This window comes from Bubalus bubalis, chromosome 8, assembly GCF_019923935.1.
Source record: "Bubalus bubalis isolate 160015118507 breed Murrah chromosome 8, NDDB_SH_1, whole genome shotgun sequence".
Lineage (NCBI taxonomy): Eukaryota > Metazoa > Chordata > Mammalia > Artiodactyla > Bovidae > Bubalus > Bubalus bubalis.
The window spans coordinates 72,873,158-72,892,504 of NC_059164.1; the positions used below are offsets into that span (position 1 = coordinate 72,873,158).

Below are 19,347 nucleotides of genomic sequence, written 5' to 3' on the forward strand. Positions count from 1 at the left end.
TGAGAATAATAATAGATAAAATATGTGACAAATATTTCTCCAAAATATATGAAAGCAGAGCCAAGCTTTTGTACATCAGTTCATGATCTTAAAATGAATATAATGTAGTTTAGAGCATTTCCTTTAGTCCATATGAATGACGTCCTCTCAAATAAAACTAGCATTCTAATAGACTTTCCTCACTTTTGAGACATTTTTCCCAGCTTGAAGTTAATATTTCAAGATTTGAGACACCGAGCTTTTGTATGGCATACTTCTTTCACAATTGCTAGTTTTCTCTAAGTTTGAAAGTAAATTACCTGTTAGAATTTCAATAGATAGAAACCTGCAGCAGCCAGTTTGAAACAATAAAGTGCCTTTGTGAGCACAATCGCTTTTTAAACATTTCTGGTTATAGAACAAGTAAACCAAATGTAGCTGACTTTTTATCAAACAAGATAGCAAACATTCAGAAAAACAGAAAGTCCTTGGAGTTTTGGCATTTATCTGGCTCATATGTCCTTTTTTAAAAGCAAAGACTTTGGCTTTCTATTATTTTAGCCCATCATTTTAGGAGCTGCTAAGCCTATTTTAGTGAAAGGGGATGGGAAACAGGGCTTTTTTTAAATGTACAAATTGATTCCAGAACCACCTGAGAAGGCCTTAGAACAGGAATTTATTTGACAATAACCTGGATCTTTTTGAAGGGAACTTGTTTGCAGTTAATTCTCAAGCAAAAGTGAAACAATGTCTAGGTCAGCATCACTTAATGACCATTTCTCCCCTAGACAGCTGTTGCAGATGTTGAATTTTTAAAAAATGACTTGTAATTGAGCCGGTGTCACTAGCAACTTTCCAGAAAACTTAGTTACCTGACAGTTTTCACTGATTTCTCCTATATTAGAAAATGAAACGTCAGACACTATTAATTGCATTTTTACAATAAGTAGTTACAGCAGGAGTAATGGCTAAATGAAACTATTTCCTGTCTAATGCACAATAGTTTATTAATTTCAATGTATTCAATTTAGATGAATGTAATATGTCTATATTCATTACAGTTATACATATCTGTGGGCTGAATTGATGTGGTAGTAATTACTACATTTATAAATGGGGCACTATTATCATTCTGGAGGAAGAAAATACATTTTATTACCATATTTTACACACCTGCATAATAGACACATTCCAAAATCTTTCTTTTGAATGTAGAAATTTCACCCTTTGAATTTCCAGTGTATCTAATGATTGTAAATACGATCTATCAGTAGTTCTGCTTTGCTCAAGGGTTGCTGAGGGTCCCTCTCTCTCTCATGAAAAATAACAGAACAGAACTGGGGATTTCAAGATATCTCCATAAAGAGGAGCTCTCTCTGTCTTCTAGTCCACCTGGAACTCAGCCATGTACATTACATAACAAGGATTATTTTTATACCATCCATTGTTCTTCCTGAGTTCAGTGAAGGTAGGACTATCAAAATGTGATTTCATTGTACATTTTTATTTTTTTAAGTAATAGGCAATTTTTTATAATTTTCTTTATTTTTGGCTTTGCTGGGTCTTCATTGTTGCACAGACTTTTCTCTAGTTGTGATGAACATGGGCTACTCTGTAGTTGCCGTGCATAGGCTTCTCATTGTGGTGGCTTCTCTCCTTGAGTAGCATGGGCTCTAGGGCATGCAGGCTTCGGTACTCTAGGGCATGTGGGCTCGGTAGTTGCAGCTCTCAGCCTGGAATAGGCTGAGTAGCTGTGGCACACAGGCTTAGTTGCTCCGCAGCATGCGGGATCTTGCCAGATCAGGGATCCCACCCATGTCTCCTGTACTGGCAGGTGGATTCTTTACCATTAGCCACCAAGGTTTTAGGCTCATAGAAATATAGATCAGAAAGTACAGAGACTACCCATATACTCTGTTCTAATTTTATACATAGTTTCCCTTAGTATTAACATTTTACATTAGTGTGTTAGATGAATGTGTTAAAGTTGATGAACTGATATCAATGTGTTATTATTAGCTAAAGTTTATGGAGAAGGACCTAGATAGCATATTCAAAAGCAGAGACATTACTTTGCCAACAAAGGTTCGTCTAGTTAAGGCTATGGTTTTTCCTGTGGTCATGTATGGATGTGAGAGTTGGACTGTGAAGAAGGCTGAGCGCCGAAGAATTGATGCTTTTGAACTGTGGTGTTGGAGAAGACTCTTGAGAGTCGCTTGGACTGCAAGGAGATCCAACCAGTCCATTCTGAAGGAGATCAGCTCTGGGATTTCTTTGGAGGGAATGATGCTAAAGCTGAAACTCAAGTACTTAGGCCACCTCATGCGAAGAGCTGACTCATTGGAAAAGACTCTGATGGTGGGAGGGTCTGGGGGCAGGAGGAGAAGGGGACGACAGAGGATGAGATGGCTGGATGGCATCACTGACTCGATGGGCTTGAGTCTGAGTGAACTCCAGGAGTTGGTGATGGACAGGGAGGCCTGATGTGCTGCGATTCATGGGGTCACAAAGAGTCGGACACGACTGAGCGACTGAACTGAACTGATGGAGAAGGAAATGACAACCCACTCCAGTACTCTTGCCTTGAAAATCCCATGGATGGAGGAGCTTGGTGCAGACTACTGTCCATGGGGTCGCAAAGAATTGGGCATGACTGAGCGACTTCACTTCACTTCACTTCATAGGTCACATTAGGGTTCACTATTCAAAGCATACAATTATATGGGTTTTGACATCACCATACTCATTTCAGACTTTCTGGTTCTCTCTCTTTTGACACAATAAATAAATAGACAAAAAGTTAGAAGGACATTAAATGTATTTATTCCTTCACTCACTACATATATTCATTCATAAATTCATTAATGGGTTTTGATAGGCATGAACTCCAGGCCAAGGACTGCTATTTAATAGATTCAACCCTGTTTCTGACCTTGGGCAAATTTACACATATTTTCATGCACCTTCTTTTTCAACCCCACCTTAGAATATTGCCTATTTTTACTGGTGAGGGCTGATGTTCTCTGTAAGAGACTGGTAGTCCTTGCATCTTCATGGGCTCATACTACATGGTGTCCAGTTAAATCTCATTGGTTTACATGTGTTTTACTATTTCACAGATTGCTAGAAATACTCTGGAAACCAGTTCATAACCCCTATGAACTTGTGCAATGCAGTATCTGTAAGCCATATGGAAATTATACCTGCTCCCTTTTTTCCTTTATGACAGACATTCACAGGTAATAAAGCAATAGCTACTCTTAATGATTATTTTAGGGTGCAACTGGAACTGCATTATATGCTTATGTGTTTTTCTAATAGAAGAACTGTATATTAATTTATACTGAGAAAGATGAAGTTGGTGGTATAGAATACTGATGAACAAAATATGTGCTTTTCAAAAATAATTTCTGTTCAGATGCAGCCATTAGGAATCTTCTCATAAATAAGCAGTTATATAAGCAAGTTTTAAATATTTAATTGTTGTTTCATGAACATAAAGGCAATCATCACTCTGGCATCTTGCCAGTGAGTTAGAAATGTGTCATTCTTTCCAAATTAGAAACGATACTAAGATGTACCCAAAGCACGCTACCCAGTGACAAGTTCATGTATTTAATATGGTTGTCTTCTGAGCAGCTTGAATGAATCGCTAATAACAGGGGAAAGCTGTTTTTTTTTTTTAAATCCAGGATGTGGCTGATGTTATTTTTACCTGGCCATTGATGGAAAGGTCTAAATTTAGTTATGTCCAGTTTCAGTCTGGGAAAACAATACTAGATTCTTAACAAATTGTAAGGAGAACTATTGGTTATGGTAAAATGAGAAGAGCATTGGAAATCAGTAATCTATAGTTCTGATTGTGAATCTGTATGCAGTTGCCACCCACTATTACTTTAGGATAATTCTTCAGTAGGCTCCTTAGGATCTATAGTTTTTAAAAAGATTGTTCCAAAAGTTCCATAGGTTTAGAATCATACTCATCTATTTATTCTGCCATAGTTTCAACAGTTTAATTCCCTATGATATGATTTAACATTGCCAAGGTAAGCCAAGCTATCTGTTACATAGTAGGAAGTTATACTTCTTATCATTAATTTAATTTATTCAACAAATACTGAGTTTTTTCTAAGTAACAGGTAACAAACTAGATACAATACAAGACCATTTTTTAATAAAATAAGTCAGTCACATATTTAGGGAAATGAATATTAGTAATATTAATGTTAAGGGCATCCAATGCTCGTTTGCCTATTTGTGGAATTTCTAAACAGTCCAAATGTTAAAAAGAAATTGTAAGATAAAAACATCCTGAAAATTCTATTCAAATAAACCAGATTTGAATTTACTATCAGGGATTGTGCTTTCATATGAGATGGTGGGTTGAAGAGGATAAGGACTCCTATCACTTGCTCATATTTTCATCAGAAAATGAAAGTTATTTTGTAGACTCATAGGAGAATGGTATGATATTTTAAAAAAATTAATGTCACATGAATACAATGATACACCCAAAAGAAAGACACATACACACACAAAATGTCCAAAAACATCAAGTACCCACTTTTAGCATACACTCTACTAAGTACTTCCATGAAATTGATTTCATTTTATACTCTCAACAATCCTGCAAGCTACTCATTATTCCCCTTAATTTCTAATACTGATAAAACTAAAAACTTAAGAATTTAAACTTTTAAGAAAGAGGCTGAGATCCAAGTTAGTCAGTCTTCAAGGATTATTTTTCCCTGTCACAAACATAAAATAAATACATAAAGAAAACTGTCTAAAGCAAGTTTTTCATTATCCAAACTGTTACAGAGATCCAGGAAGACAGTGGGGACCAAGAGAGGGTTTTGAATCAGCGTTAGTCACTTGGTCAGAGGAGGAGGAAAATTCACTGTCTTTGAAACAGGATTTTATTCGTGGCCAGTGTAACAGAACAAATTAGAGAATATTAAAATTCTTGAAGCAGTCTCTTACACATAACAGTGAAAGGTCAAATATGAAACTTTCATGGAAAGAATATGAATTCAATCCTCAAAGCTCCAATACCATCAAGGAGATACTAAGAACAGCAGTTGATTCCTACTTTTCCTTTTCAATAATCAGGACACATATGCAAATCCAGTAGAAACAAGACTACCACTTTGTATTTTCCTAGTGCCTGTCTCAGCTTCAAGAGCTTTATAGATTTTAAAAATTATAATCAGTCCTCTGACTCTTTATGGGACCTAGGGGTTCTGTACCATTTCAAATCTACTAAAACAGGTAGCAGAGGTACCTCAGAATTATGCAGCATCTAGATAGAGGCTAAGTAATTAGGGCAGCCATGAGCCTGGTGATTAATAGCTCTGAAGTCAGATGGATCTGAGTCTGAATCCTGTCCCTGCTCATCAACATTGAGTGAATTTCTAGATGTGTTTTTTCTTGCCTTCTTTACATGGGATAAGAAGAGATGATATTTTATAAAGTTGCTGTGAAGACTAAAAGAGTCAACAAGTGTGAAGTGCTTGACAGTATTCTGTTTATCAAAGAGAGAGCAGTGGGTTTTAGAGTGTAAGCATCATTACAATAATAAGAATAATTTGGTAAAAAGCATTCATGTTTCTAACTAAATGCTTTACGCTAGTCAGAACACTTGCCACCTTACAGGCATGCCTGTTATATGCATGAATATGAAATTCTTGGTGTGAAAAAGTGTATTTTCTCTCTTTGCACCCAAATATGAGTTATGAAAAGTAATTAATTACTACAAAATTCTTACTGAATTGTAACATAAATGCCTACTGGCAATGCCTACTGTTTTAAAATGACTTATTCAGATAACTGTCATATTAAATTTATAATACTTTTTCAACATTTAATGAATCATTGAGAATGTTTAACAAGAAGTTTTCTTTTATTTAATAAATGTTATATTTTTATTAAATAAGCTTCCAGTCTCCTCTTCTAGGCAGTCTTTGAGAAGGGAGCTTTTTATAACTAGCAAATCAATGATGGAACTTTACATCATATGTTATATATCTAATGTATTATTATGAATTTTATTCATTTTTAATTTTAAAATTTACTGATACTGAGAATAGGTGGGTATTTTACTCCTTTCATATTTAATCCATACCTGCAATTGCACTCATCTCACATGCTAGTAAAGTAATGCTCAAAATTCTCCAAGTCAGGCTTCAGCAATACGTGAACTGTGAACTTCCAGGTGTTTAAGCTGGTTTTAGAAAAGGCAGAGGAACCAGAGATCAAATTGCCAACATCCGCTGGATCATAGAAAAAGCAAGAGAGTTCCAGAAAAACATCTATTTCTACTTTATTGACTATACCAAAGCCTTGGACTATGTGGATCACAATAAACTGTGGAAAGTTCTGAAAGAGATGGGAATACCAGACCACCTGACCTGCCTCTTGAGAAATCTGTATGCAGGTCAGGAAACAACAGTTAGAACTGGAGAAGGAACAACAGACTGGTTCCAAATAGGAAAAGGAGTGTGTCAAGGCTGTATATTGTCACCCTGCTTATTTAACTTATATGCAGAGTACATCATGAGAAACGCTGGGCTGGAAGAAACACAAGCTGGAATCAAGATTGCCGGGAGAAATATCAATATGCAGATGACACCACCCTTATGGCAGAAAGTGAAGAGGAACTAAAGACCTTCTTGATGAAAGTGAAAGAGGAGAGTGAAAAAGTTGGCCTAAAGCTCAACATTCAGAAAACGAAGATCATGGCATCTGGTCCCATCACTTCACGGGAAATAGATGGGGAAACAGTGGAAACAGTGACAGACTTTATTTTTGGGGGCTCAAAAATCACTGCAGATGGTGATTGCAGCCATGAAATTAAAAGATGCTTACTCCTTGGAAGGAAAGTTATGACCAACCTAGATAGCATATTCAAAAACAGAGACAGTACTTTGCCAACAAAGGTCCGTCTAGTCAAGGCTATGGTTTTTCCTGTGGTCATGTATGGATGTGAGAGTTGGACTGTGAAGAAAGCTGAGCACCAAAGAATTGATGCTTTTGAACTGTGGTGTTGGAGAAGACTCTTGAGAGTCCCTTGGACTGCAAGGAGATCCAACCAGTCCATTCTAAGGGAGATCAGTCCTGGGTGTTCTTTGGAAGGAATGATGCTAAAGCTGAAACTCCAATACTTTGGCCACCTCATACAAAGAGTTGACTCATTGGAAAAGACCCTGATGCTGGGAGGAACTGGGGGCAGGAGGAGAAGGGGACGACAGAGGATGAGATGGCTGGATGGCATCACCAACTCGATGGACATGAGTTTGAGTGAACTCCGGGATTTGGTGATGGACAGGGAGGCCTGGCATGCTGCGATTCATGGGGTTGCAAAGAATCAGACACGGCTGAGTGACTGAACTGAACTTAACTGTGAATATGTTTAAAGACTGTGTAATTATTTCAGATAGTAAATCTCACCTTAATTTGCCTTCAAGGTTATTTGACCAGTAAAAATATCTTGTCATTCAACAAAGAAGGCAAGGAATGCCAAGAATTTACAGCATATCTAACGCTATGTGTGAAAAAGAGAGGAAAAAGACTCTGACATTTTCTTCCAATTATTCTTAACTAGTGTGAACTAAGTACATTCTATAACAGCTTATGATTATTACTGTATTGCAATTTACAGTGTTCATCTCTTCACATGTAATTCTTCCACTTTGCTGCTGTTTTTGCATAAACAAGGTGCTAAGTTATGTCTGAATCTTTTGTGACCCTGTGAACTGTAGCCCGCCAGGCTTCTCTGTCCATGGGATTTCCCAGGCAAGAATACTGGGGTTGGTTGCCACTTCCTTCTCCAGGGGATCTTTCCAAACCAGGGATCGAATGAACATGTCCTGCATTGCAGGTGGATCCTTTACCACTGAGATACCGGTTGTTGTTCAGTCACTCAGTCGTGTCTGACTCTTTGAGATCCCACAGTCTGTAGCACACCAAGCTTCCCTGTCCTTCACGATCACCTGGAGTTTGCTCAAACTCATGTCCATTGAGTCGATGATGCCACTAGGGAAGCCTGTAATTCTCCTATGCTACACTGTTAAAGTCTGAAGAAAGACTTATTAAGAAATTAACTGTTAAAGTTGCCTAATAAGAGATTCTTGCCTGTACAAGTGCTTGATAATAGCAGGATGAAAGTATGGTTAGACGAGTGGAAAAATGAGTGGAAGACAGCATGATACAATGGAAAATGCACCCCTGCTTTAATGGTACCTGATTTTATTCAAATCATTAAATTACTAAGTATTGGTTGCCTGTTCTGCTATTAATAAATTGCAAGATTAAATTACATGATGGCTTCGCTACTAGCCTGAGACTTTACCCTCCAGCCTGCTGGCACATATATGACTGGACCAACTCAGCTTCATCTCCATAGTCTACTTTCCCATGTCAGAACTGGTCTACTTTATTCCAAGCAATGCCATGAACGACTAGATTGTGGTTCTTTTACTGAAGGTCAGCTCTCGCTTTATTCTCAGTTTCAAGTTTTGCCAAAAATCCTTAAGAAATCTTTTTTTTTTTTTTCTTCTCTTTTTCCTGCTATGCCTACCCAACTCTTGGATTGTAGTCTCCTCTGCCTGAGACTGTCAGTTTTTTTCCCATTTCTATTCCTAGTCTCTGCTGTTGGGCTTATGCGTTTACTTCTGGCTTTGAAGAACAAACTGTATTGTGAACCCTGTATAGTTTGCTAATTTATCCACTTATGTATCCTTCCTCTTTTAATCAGGGGACTAGGATATGCCATGGGGAATATCAATAGTCCCTTAGAGGAAAGAGATATATCAGCCCCACATCCTGACAAGAAAAATTAAGCAAGAAACAGGGTATTTAATTTAGTCAGATGGCTTTGTAAAATGTGAATATTTATAGAGAATGATATAGACTAAAATGTTGGTAGAACTCTCATAACTTTTTTCATTGAGAACCATGTAATATCATAATTAAAGGGTGTTTTAGAAATAAAAGATGTTTAGATATAAATGCTGAGACTAACTGGAAAAGCTCTACTCTGGCCATGGAGCTATTGTCATAAAATCCTCTGTGTAATACATAATCTGGAATAATATGAAAATACATTTTTAATGACAAATTCACCCTGAATTCTCAGTTGCCACCCCTACTGCAACTCCAGTTAATGAAGCTGAGGCAGAGTTGCTCAATGTCCAAGCACATGATCAATTTTCTGAGGCTGTGTCATTGTAGAGTAAGAACTATGGGTAAACCAACGTAGACCCTCTTTTCAATCCAATTGCTAAAATTATACTGAGAAAGACCGTAATTTCTAGTGAGAAAGACTGGATGAAAAAATAATTATTTCCCCTGATTCTAAGTCTCCTACTCAATAGTAGCCTACTACTACTGCTCCCACAGTTATTAAGTAACTGTATAATCTCAATTCCTTCAACAACTGGTTTTTTGGTCTTGAAATTGGTGTCCACATTCTTGTTTATGAATATATCCTACCAAGTAGCTTTGATATGCCCCATTAACCTAGAATGTAACCAGATTTCTACTTCAACTCTCTTAGCTAGGCACTCTAGATATTTAGTCTAATTTGCTCTTTATGAATGTACTAATGCCCTTCCTGCTTCTTGCCATGTGTATTAGACTCATATTGGGGCTTGAATCACTATGTTCCCATATCTAGATTAATTGCCTCATCAGTTCATCCAACCCTGTGAGAATCTGCTCAGATTGCTTTTTTGTCTGGGCAATGATACCCCTATGATTTAGACTCATGGCCCAGTTTCTTTTCATAGAAGGTTAGTCATTTTGGAGAATCAAAGCTAAAATCCATTCTTTATTTTGTTCACTCATTCTTTATGCATATTTATTTGGCATCCTTTATGTGCCAGCCATTCTTTCATCTAGGCACTGGGATAATAGAGCAGAACTTGCAGGATGGTAAGAGGCATGAATATGTAAGCCATCATTATCCATTAATTTATGTCATGCATATTAAATAAGGACCTATTCTGGGCTAGTAATATGTTTGGTACTGTTGACACAAAAATGAATTAAAACAATTCTTGCCTTTAAAAGATTTATGGGAACCATAGACATGAAAACAATTTTTTAAATATCATATGGCATGTCTGATGATAAAATTAAAGAGGGTAATATGGAAACATATGCATTTGTCACTATTATTCTATAGGCAATGAGCGAATTCAAGAGGATTTTAAGTGGGGGAATTATGTGGCCAGAATTCTGTTTGAGATAGAGCATAGTTAAAATTGTAAACAGTTAACTAATGAGAATTTACTATATAGCTCAGGGAGCTCTCTATTCAATGCTCTCTGTTGACCTAAATAGGAAGGAAATCCAAAAAAGAGGGGATATATGTATACATATAGCTGATTCACTTTGCTATACAATAGAAACTAACACAACATTTTAAAGCAATTATACCCCAATGAAAATTAATTAAAAATAACTTTGAAAATTGTAACACACTCATTAGCAATGCCTAGCAGGAGCTAATGTTTGTGGAAGAAGCTTAGGACGAAGTTAGAGGTTTTGGATAAATAAGGCTCTAACTGTGGTATAACATGAGTTTGAGTGAACTTGGGAGTTGGTGATGGACAGGGAGGCCTGGTGTGCTGTGATTCGTGGGGTTGCAAAGAGTAGGACACGAATGAGCAACTGAACTGAACTGAACTGAACTATGGTATGAAAGGGATCACCCTGGGAGAGTGTGTGGATTGGATAAATCAGTTGACTGAAGATGGAATTGTGTGGAATACAAAAATATAAGGGGTAATATCAAAGAAAGAAATATCTGTGAAAAAAACAAAGTAGGAATGATCATAGATGTGTTTGGTAATAAGCAACATAATGGAGGCTTTCTCCTCCTTGAAATACCATGGAAAAGGATTCCGAGAGGGTCCAAGAACTGGCTGTTGAGAAAAGGCTCTCACCAGTTATCAAGGTGGGAAAGGCATAATGTAAAGAGAGAATAGTAAGTCCCAGCACTTAAGATCTCAGGTAGGCTAAAGTCCATGAAGCAGTAGGTGAATAATACAAAAGAATGCAATCAATGTCCGATAAAATATGATAGTAGAGAGGTCACAGTTTCGGGATGGGTCACTGGATAGATAGAGGACATGGTGGTGACATTATAGTTAGATGGGTCAGCAGTACCACACCTGGAAACAGGTGGCAAGAAGACAAAGAGTAATGACCATACTGAAGCTGAGGGCTCAGCTCCTTTAGGATAAGCCACTATATGTTCATTGATAATTTAGGATTAGGCCAAGCTGAAAGTTGCTTCCATTGTGCCATAGATTTCTTAAATGTAATGAGGCTAACCATTTCCTTTGAGTCACAGTAAAATTAAATTACCAACTTGATTAATATGAGATCTGGTTATGCTATTAGAAATATAACCAACATTTTTGCCTTTTTTTCCCCAAAGGATTTTCCAGAAAAGGAGAAGTCCACAGCAAAGGCCCTGGAAGATGTAAAGGCGAACTTTTACTGTGAGTTATGTGACAAGCAGTACCACAAACACCAGGAGTTTGACAATCATATTAATTCCTATGACCATGCTCATAAGCAGGTAAGTTGAAGTGGGAAATAACCTTCATATTCCTGGATTTCTACTTTCAGAATACAACATATGTAACTGGCCTTATTTATCCTCATCTAAGTTCCTGAGATGTTATACCATTTTTTTCCCTCGAAAGTTGTGTTTTTTGTTTAAATATTAAGTGAAATACTTTTTCCTAGAAAGAATATAGGATCCAATAGTAGATTGACATTTATTTTAGGATTATATGTGTGAGGAAACCAGGACTCAGTAAAAATAAGGCCAGATTCAAAACCACCTAAGTACTTAGTGGCAGATCTAGAATATTGGACGAGTATTAGGATAAGATGTAGCATAGAATATTTTTGAGTTCCAAGGTATAGGGAATACTAAGTTTTGGGAGAAAAATTTTTCAAGAGAATGTTATATTTTTCGTAAGAATATCCTCTTAGGAAAATCAAAGTGATTACTTAAAAAATGAACCATTGCAGACAAGCTAACAAAGACAATCTCAGACAAAGGCAAAGTTGGGGGGTAATGGAAGATATATAAATATATAAATAAAATCAGTGTTGACATTCTACACAAAATTCTAAGATTATCTTTTTCCATTTGTCTGTTAAAGAGCAGGTTATTGTTCTTATCTGTTAAATTTTATCATTGCTGCATTATGTATGAGGATATTAGCACTTTAGGAATTATAGGTGTCAAACACCACTAAGAAAGAAATCCCATATGGCCATAAGATTATTGCTAAGAGCTGCACAATCCTAATATCATGGAATATATGGATAAATCATGTATAATCTAGACTTATAATATTTATTCAGAGTGAAAAGCAATAAATATTTTGAATAACATCACTAATATGTATTGAGTACATATAAAATATATGGCTTTTACAGTTTCTATTAATATCCTTAAAGCTAGAGCATGAGTATATAGTTGACTGGATGTCTCTGACAAGAACAAGAACAACAGGAATCATTGTTCAGGACTGAGATTTCCAAATCTTAATGTGCGTAATCATCACTTTGGAACCTGTAAATAATGCAGATTCTCCTTTAGCTATTCTAACTCAGTAGTTCTAAGATAGGGCTCAGGAACTTGCATTTTAAAGTGATACAAAATACAATTTTTCAAATGTATATATAAAAATGAAGTATGTGACTACCATCCAACTCCAACAACGATCTGTCTTGTTTCATTCATAGTACCACAATTTACTCCTCACACCTGCCACCACCTTGGATTATTTTGAAGCAAGCTCCAGATATCGTATCATTTTATGTGAAAATATTTCAAGATGTTTAATGATGCTTAGACAACATAGCCATCATCATACCTAAAGTTAACAGTGTCTTGGTATAGGTCATTTGTCTCATAAATGATTTGTAAGTTTGGGTTTGTTGAAATCCAAATGTGTCACAATTTTAGCTGATACATCTTTAAGTTTCTTTTAGTATTTATTTAAACTATGGGTTTTCCACTCCCCCTTTAAATTTTGCTCCTTGCAGTTTGTTTGTTGAAAAATTGGATTGTTTCGCACATTTGAGATTTTGCTGAATATGACTCAGTGTTGTCTTTTCACATTTTTTCTGTCTTCTGTATTTCCTTTAAACTGATTGTTACAGATAAAACCTATCAAATGCTGGTTCCTTAGCAAAAACAGAGTAGAGAGTGTGTTGTATCTTTCCATAAGGAAGTATATGAGATCAAGTTTTCTTTCTTTCTATGACTTGCCGTTTATCAGTGGGTTTAGGTACGATTGCCTTGATCGTTAATTACCCAACCTACATTTTGCTTAAATCTATTACTTTATTTGGAGCTGTAAAATGATTATATTATCTCTGTGTCTTTTATTAGATAAAATATGTCTATAAAGACAAATTTCCTGAAAGTATCACCCAAAGTGAATTTTACGTAGGAGTGCTTCAGGCTGCATTTTAAGAAAAAATGTATTCTGGAGGTTTGGAGAAATCTCCAGAAGCGACCATGGAAGGTCTCATGGGACAGTGATATTTGATCTGTGTTTTAGATATATACAAGTAAATATGGAAAAAGAGATTCAAGATGGGATAGCATTCTTGATAGTGGAAACAAAAGGAGCTAAGGTGAGGAAATGGAGGAGTACAAGGCCTCTTTTGTAGAAAGTATTGGACTAAAGAAGGGTGAATTGTCCACACTTGATCTGCCTTCTACCGCCTGCCTTTCACTCTGGAATTCTGCCTCATCAGTTCCCTTTTTTTTTATCACTTTCCTTAATTTTATTTCTATTGTCTTTCTCACATTTTGATAAAACAACCCTTCCTCAATCCTTATATTCCATCTATTTCCCCATTTCTGCTTTTTTTTTTTTTTTTTTTTAGGCTTCCTAGCTTTCTAACATTCCTAGGCATGCTCCTTGTTCAAGCAGTGATTGAGTTTCCATTATTTGCTTTTGTGCTGATTATAGAAAGTGGAAAAAATGATCCCTAATTTCAGGAGGCCTATTATCTTGCCTGGAAAATTCCATGGACAGAGTAGTTTAGTAGGTTACAGTCCATGAGGTTGAAAAGATTCAATATTAGAGAAATTTTTTCTAGGATACTAAGAGAACATATAAAAATTATTTAGCAATGACGAGTTGACAAATGAAATAGAAATCCTAAAAATGAATTAGAAGTTAGCCATGTTTACCAGCCTAAGAATGGAAAGTTACCTTTATGGTAGAAAGGCATGGGGGCAGTTATAAAGCATGATCCACACATAAAGAAGCTGCAAAAGGATACACTGTGATCACTAAAGTCATCATCAGTGTCTTGGGGACTTTAAAAATCTTTGAAGTTCTCCTTCATTCCTCCCATTCTTGTCTTGCAATAGACCTCATTCTCCATCTTCCCTTTGCATTCTCTTTTCACCATCTATGTTAATCTCACTCCTGATTCTTTGCTAGCGCCTTCTAACTGGACTCCCTGCTTCTAGTATTTTCCATGTTCTACACTGACCTATCCATTTACAGCCAGATTGATCTTCCCAAACTCTCACATTTATTCAATCACTCCCCTTGGAAATCTTCAATGACTGCTGGCTGACATTTTGTAAAAGTCTGAATTACTTAGTTTGTCATTCAAGATACCCACAGTTTGGCTCTGGCATCTATTTCCAGATTTATCTCCTTCAAACCCAGAATTTTCCTAGTTTCTTAAAAAATTCATTATGCTTTTCCACCTGCTCATATTGGCTTATAATCTTCCCTCTGTCTGGGATCCCCTCCTGTCTTATGGCTGTGTTTCAACATATGCTTCAGTAGATTTAATACACAGATTGATAACTTACATCTTGATATGAAAAAAGCTGAGATCTCATGGTAAGTGGACTTATCAACATTTTCTAAATTCCTTTTGATCAAAGGATCATTAATATTGTGCAGAATTTTGTACTTGCTGCCCACTTTGGGTAACACTGAAATAATTAAGTTTACCACAGACCTTGTAAGATTACTTTCCTAGATCAATATTGAAAAACTTCCATCTAAAGATTTATTTTGGCCCAAAATATTTTGAAAATTACCTGAACTCTAAATGAAGCTGAGTTTACAATTTGCCTTTTAAATGAAACAATTTTAGATACAGAAAATAGGAAGTATGCACTAAAGTAAAATATGCAAAAACTTTTTTTTTTTCAAATTCCGAAGCTAAATATGTCTATTTGGTTCTTGCTTCAGTAAGAGCTCTTCTTGATTGTGATGCTGATTATAATAACGGTAGTAGGGTTTTGGATGGGAGTATTTTCTAGCCTAACTAACAGGAACAGTTGCCTTAATTTTATTTTCCATGGGGATTCAGAGTAAATATCTGGCCTCTTCTGTTGACAGAGTAATGCTCTCTACTTTCCTCTTCTCATTTATAATTACTCAGGATCCTGCAGTTTAATAAGTGATTTCTAAAGCATTTATGTTACCTTGTATCTAAATAGCAGTCCTATGTGTTTAATTCACTTTATTGCAAAGATCATATTATTCACAGATTTATTGTAATTATAGAGAAGTAAGTTAACACTTATGATTATACAGTGAAAGGGACAAAGAGATTTAAAGGACTACATCTGATAGACAGAGTGCTTAATGAACTATGGACAGAGGTTCATGACATTGTACAGGAGACAGGGATCAAGACTAACCCCAGGAAAAAGAAATGCAAAAAAGCAAAATGGCTGTCTGAGGAGGCCTTAAAAAATAGCTGTGAAAAGAAGGGAAGTGAAAAGCAAAGGAGAAAAGGAAAGATATACCCATTTGAATGCAGAGTTCCAAAGAAGATCAAGGAGAGATAAGAAAGCCTTCCTCAATGATCAATGCAAAGAAATAGAGGAAAACATCAGAATGGGAAACACTAGAGATCTCTTCAAGAAAATTAGAGATACCAAGGGAACATTTCATGCAAAGATGGGCTCTAGAGGACAGAAATGGTATGCACCTGACAGACGCAGAAGATATTAGGAAGAGGTGGCAAGAATACACAGATCAGATCAGATCAGATCAGTCGCTCACTCGTGTCCAACTCTTTGCGACCCCATGAATCACAGCACGCCAGGCCCCCCTGTCCATAACCAAATCCCAGAGTTCACCCAGACTCACGTCCATCGAGTCAGTGATGCCATCCAGCCATCTCATCCTCTGTCGTCCCCTTCTCCTCTTGCCCCAATCCCTCCCAGCATCAGAGTCTTTTCCAATGAGTCAACTCTTCGCATGAGGTGGCCAAAGTACTGGAGTTTCAGCTTTAGCATCATTCCTTCCAAAGAAATCCCAGGGCTGATCTCCTTCAGAATGGGCTGGTTGGATCTCCTTACAGTCCAAGGGACTCTCAAGAGTCTTTGCCAACACCACAGTTCAAAAGCATCAATTCTTCGGTGCTCAGCCTTCTTCACACTCCAACTCTCACATCCATACATGACCACAGAAAAAACCATAGCCTTGACTAGATGGACCTTTGTTGGCAAAGTAGTGTCTCTGCTTTTGAATATGCTATCTAGGTTGGTCATAACTTTCCTTCCAAGGAGTAAGCGTCTTAATTTCATGGCTGCAGTCACCATCTGTAGTGATTTTGGAGCCCAGAAAAATAAAGTCTGACACTGTTTCCACTGTTTCCCCATCTATTTCCCATGAAGTGATGGGACCAGATGCCATGATCTTCGTTTTCTGAATGTTGAGCTTTAAGCCAACTTTTTCACTCTCCACTTTCACTTTCATCAAGAGGCTTTTTAGTTCCTCTTCACTTTCTGCCATCTGTACAAAAAAGATCTTTAGACCCGAGTTAATGACAATGGTGTGATCACTCACCTAGAGCCACATTCTGGAATGTGAAGTGGGTCTTAGGAAGCACCACTACAAACAAAGCGAGTGGAGGTGATGGAATCCCAGTTGAGCTATTTCATATCCTGAAAGATGATGCTGTGAAAGTGCTGCACTCAATATGCCAGCAAATCTGGAAAATTCAGCAGTGGCCACAGGATTGGAAAAGGTCAGTTTTCATTCCAATCCCAAAGAAAGGCAATGCCAAAGAATGCTCAAACTACTGCACAATTGTACTCATCTCACATGCTGGTAAAGTAATGCTCAAAATTCTCCAAGTCAGGCTTCAGCAATACATGAACCATGAACTTGCAGATGTTCAAGCTGGTTTTAGAAAAGGCAGAGGAACCAGAGATCAAATTGCCAACATCTGATGGATCATCGAAAAAGCAAGAGAGTTCCAGAAAAACATTTATTTCTGCTTTATTGACTATGCCAAAGCTTTGACCATGTGGGTCACAATAAATTGGGGAAAATTCTGAAGACCACCTGACCTGCCTCTTGAGAAACCTGTGTGCAGGTCAGGAAGCAACAGTGAGAACTGGACATGGAACAACAGACTGGTTCAAAATTGGGAAAGGAGTATGTCAAGGCTGCATATTGTCACCCTGCTTATTTAACTTATGAGAAATGCTGGGCTGGGTGAAGCACAAGCTGGAATAAAGATTGTCGTGAGAAATATCAATAACCTCAGATATGCAGATGACACCACCCTTATGGCAGAAAGAGCCTCTTGATTAAAGTGAAAGAGGAGAGTGAAAAAGTTGGCTTAAACTTTAACACTCAGAAAACTAAGATCATGGCATTTGGTCCCATCACTTCATGGCAAATATATGGGGAAACAGTGGAAACAATGAAATAATTTATTTGGGGGGGGGGTTCCAAAATCACTGCAAATGGTGATTGCAGCCCTGAAATTAAAAGATGCTTACTCCTTGAAAGGAAAGTTATGACCAACCTAGCCAGCATATTAAAAAAGCAGAGACATTACTTTGCCAACAAAGGTCCGTCTAGTCAAGGCTATGATTTTTCCAGTAGTCATGTATGGATGTGAGAGTTGGACTATAAAAAAGCTGAATGCTGAATAATTGATGCGTTTGCACTGAGGTGTTGGAGAACACTCTTGAGAGTCCCTTGGACTGCAAGGAGATCCAACCATTCAATCCTCAAGGAGATCAGTCCTGGGTATTCATTGGAAGGACTAATGTTGAAGCTAAAACTCCAGTACTTTGGCCATCTGATTCAAAGAGCTGACTCATTTGAAAAGACCCTGATGCTGGGAAAGATTGAGGGCAGAAGGAAAAGTGGTTGATGGGGAATGAGATGGTTGGATGGCTTCATGGATTCAATGGACATGAGTTTGGGTAGGCTCCAGGAGTTGGTGATGGATAGGGAGGCCTAGTGTGCTGCAGCTCATGGGGTTGCAAAGAGCCGGACACCACTGAATGACTGAACTGAACTGAACTGAACTGAAGTTAACACATAACTTTTAAGAATGAAGTAAAATAATCTGGGACTCATAGCTTTGAACTAATTCCACTGGACATTTAATAATGTTTTCTGCTGCCGCTGCTGTTGCTACTAAGTCTCTTCAATCGTGTCTGACTCTGTGGGACCTCATAGATGGCAGCCCACCAGGCTCCTCCATCCCTGGGATTCTCCAGGCAAGAACATTGGAGTGGGTTGCCATTTCCTTCCCCAATGAATGAAAGTGAAGAGTGAAAGTAAAGTCACTCAGTCACGTCTGACTCTTAGCGCACCCATGGACTGCAGCGTACGAGGCTCCTTTGTCCAGGGGATTTTCCAGGCAAGAGTACTGGAATGGGTTGCTTTTGCCTTCTCCAAATAATGTTTTCTATTATTTAATAAAAATTGAGATATGCTTCTTTTAGAAAAAGCTTATCAATAATTACAAAGCTATTTTTTTTTCAATTTCTTCAACAATAAAAAATAAATTTCCAGATTTGACAATCATGTTCTATATGTAACTCAAGTTTTTAGAAATAATGATTTTTTAGCTATTGCCTTGAATTTCTTAAAATTTTGTGTGAAATACTGGGCATTAATACTAAAGCAATTTGAATGTGTATACAAATTGCAATTGCTTGAATAAAGAAAATATTGTAACTATTAATATAACTACCATGTCAATAACAATTAATTCCTTCTGAGGCTATCAAGTTATAATCTTTTTCTTGGGACTGTTAGCTGCAAATGCATAATACTGAAACAAATAATACACATTCTCAGAAGGAATACAAGTTTCTTCTGCCCCAGAGACATTCTGACTCATCTCAGTTTAGAAAAAACAAATGAGCCGAATCTCCATACAATTAACCCATAAATATATCTTCAGTAATAAAAAACAAATCCACTTTTAAATCCTCCACATGTGACATTTAATCCTACTAATCTTCATTTGCTTCTCAATAGGATTTATTTTCACTCAGGAGTAGCTGTTCACTTCTCAAGCTTGGAT

At 37.1% G+C, this 19,347-nt stretch overlaps 1 protein-coding gene across 3 annotated transcripts in view; it reads left to right on the top strand.

The window, feature by feature from the left end:
* ZNF804B (zinc finger protein 804B) overlaps positions 1-19,347 on the top strand; it is a 288,365-nt gene that overhangs the window by 172,764 nt on the left and 96,254 nt on the right. For all 3 annotated transcript variants that reach the window (XM_044946755.1, XM_044946754.1, XM_044946753.1), the window contains one exon: positions 11,426-11,569. The gene's annotated coding sequence lies outside the window, so the exon portion shown is untranslated. The remainder of the gene's footprint in view (positions 1-11,425; positions 11,570-19,347) is intronic.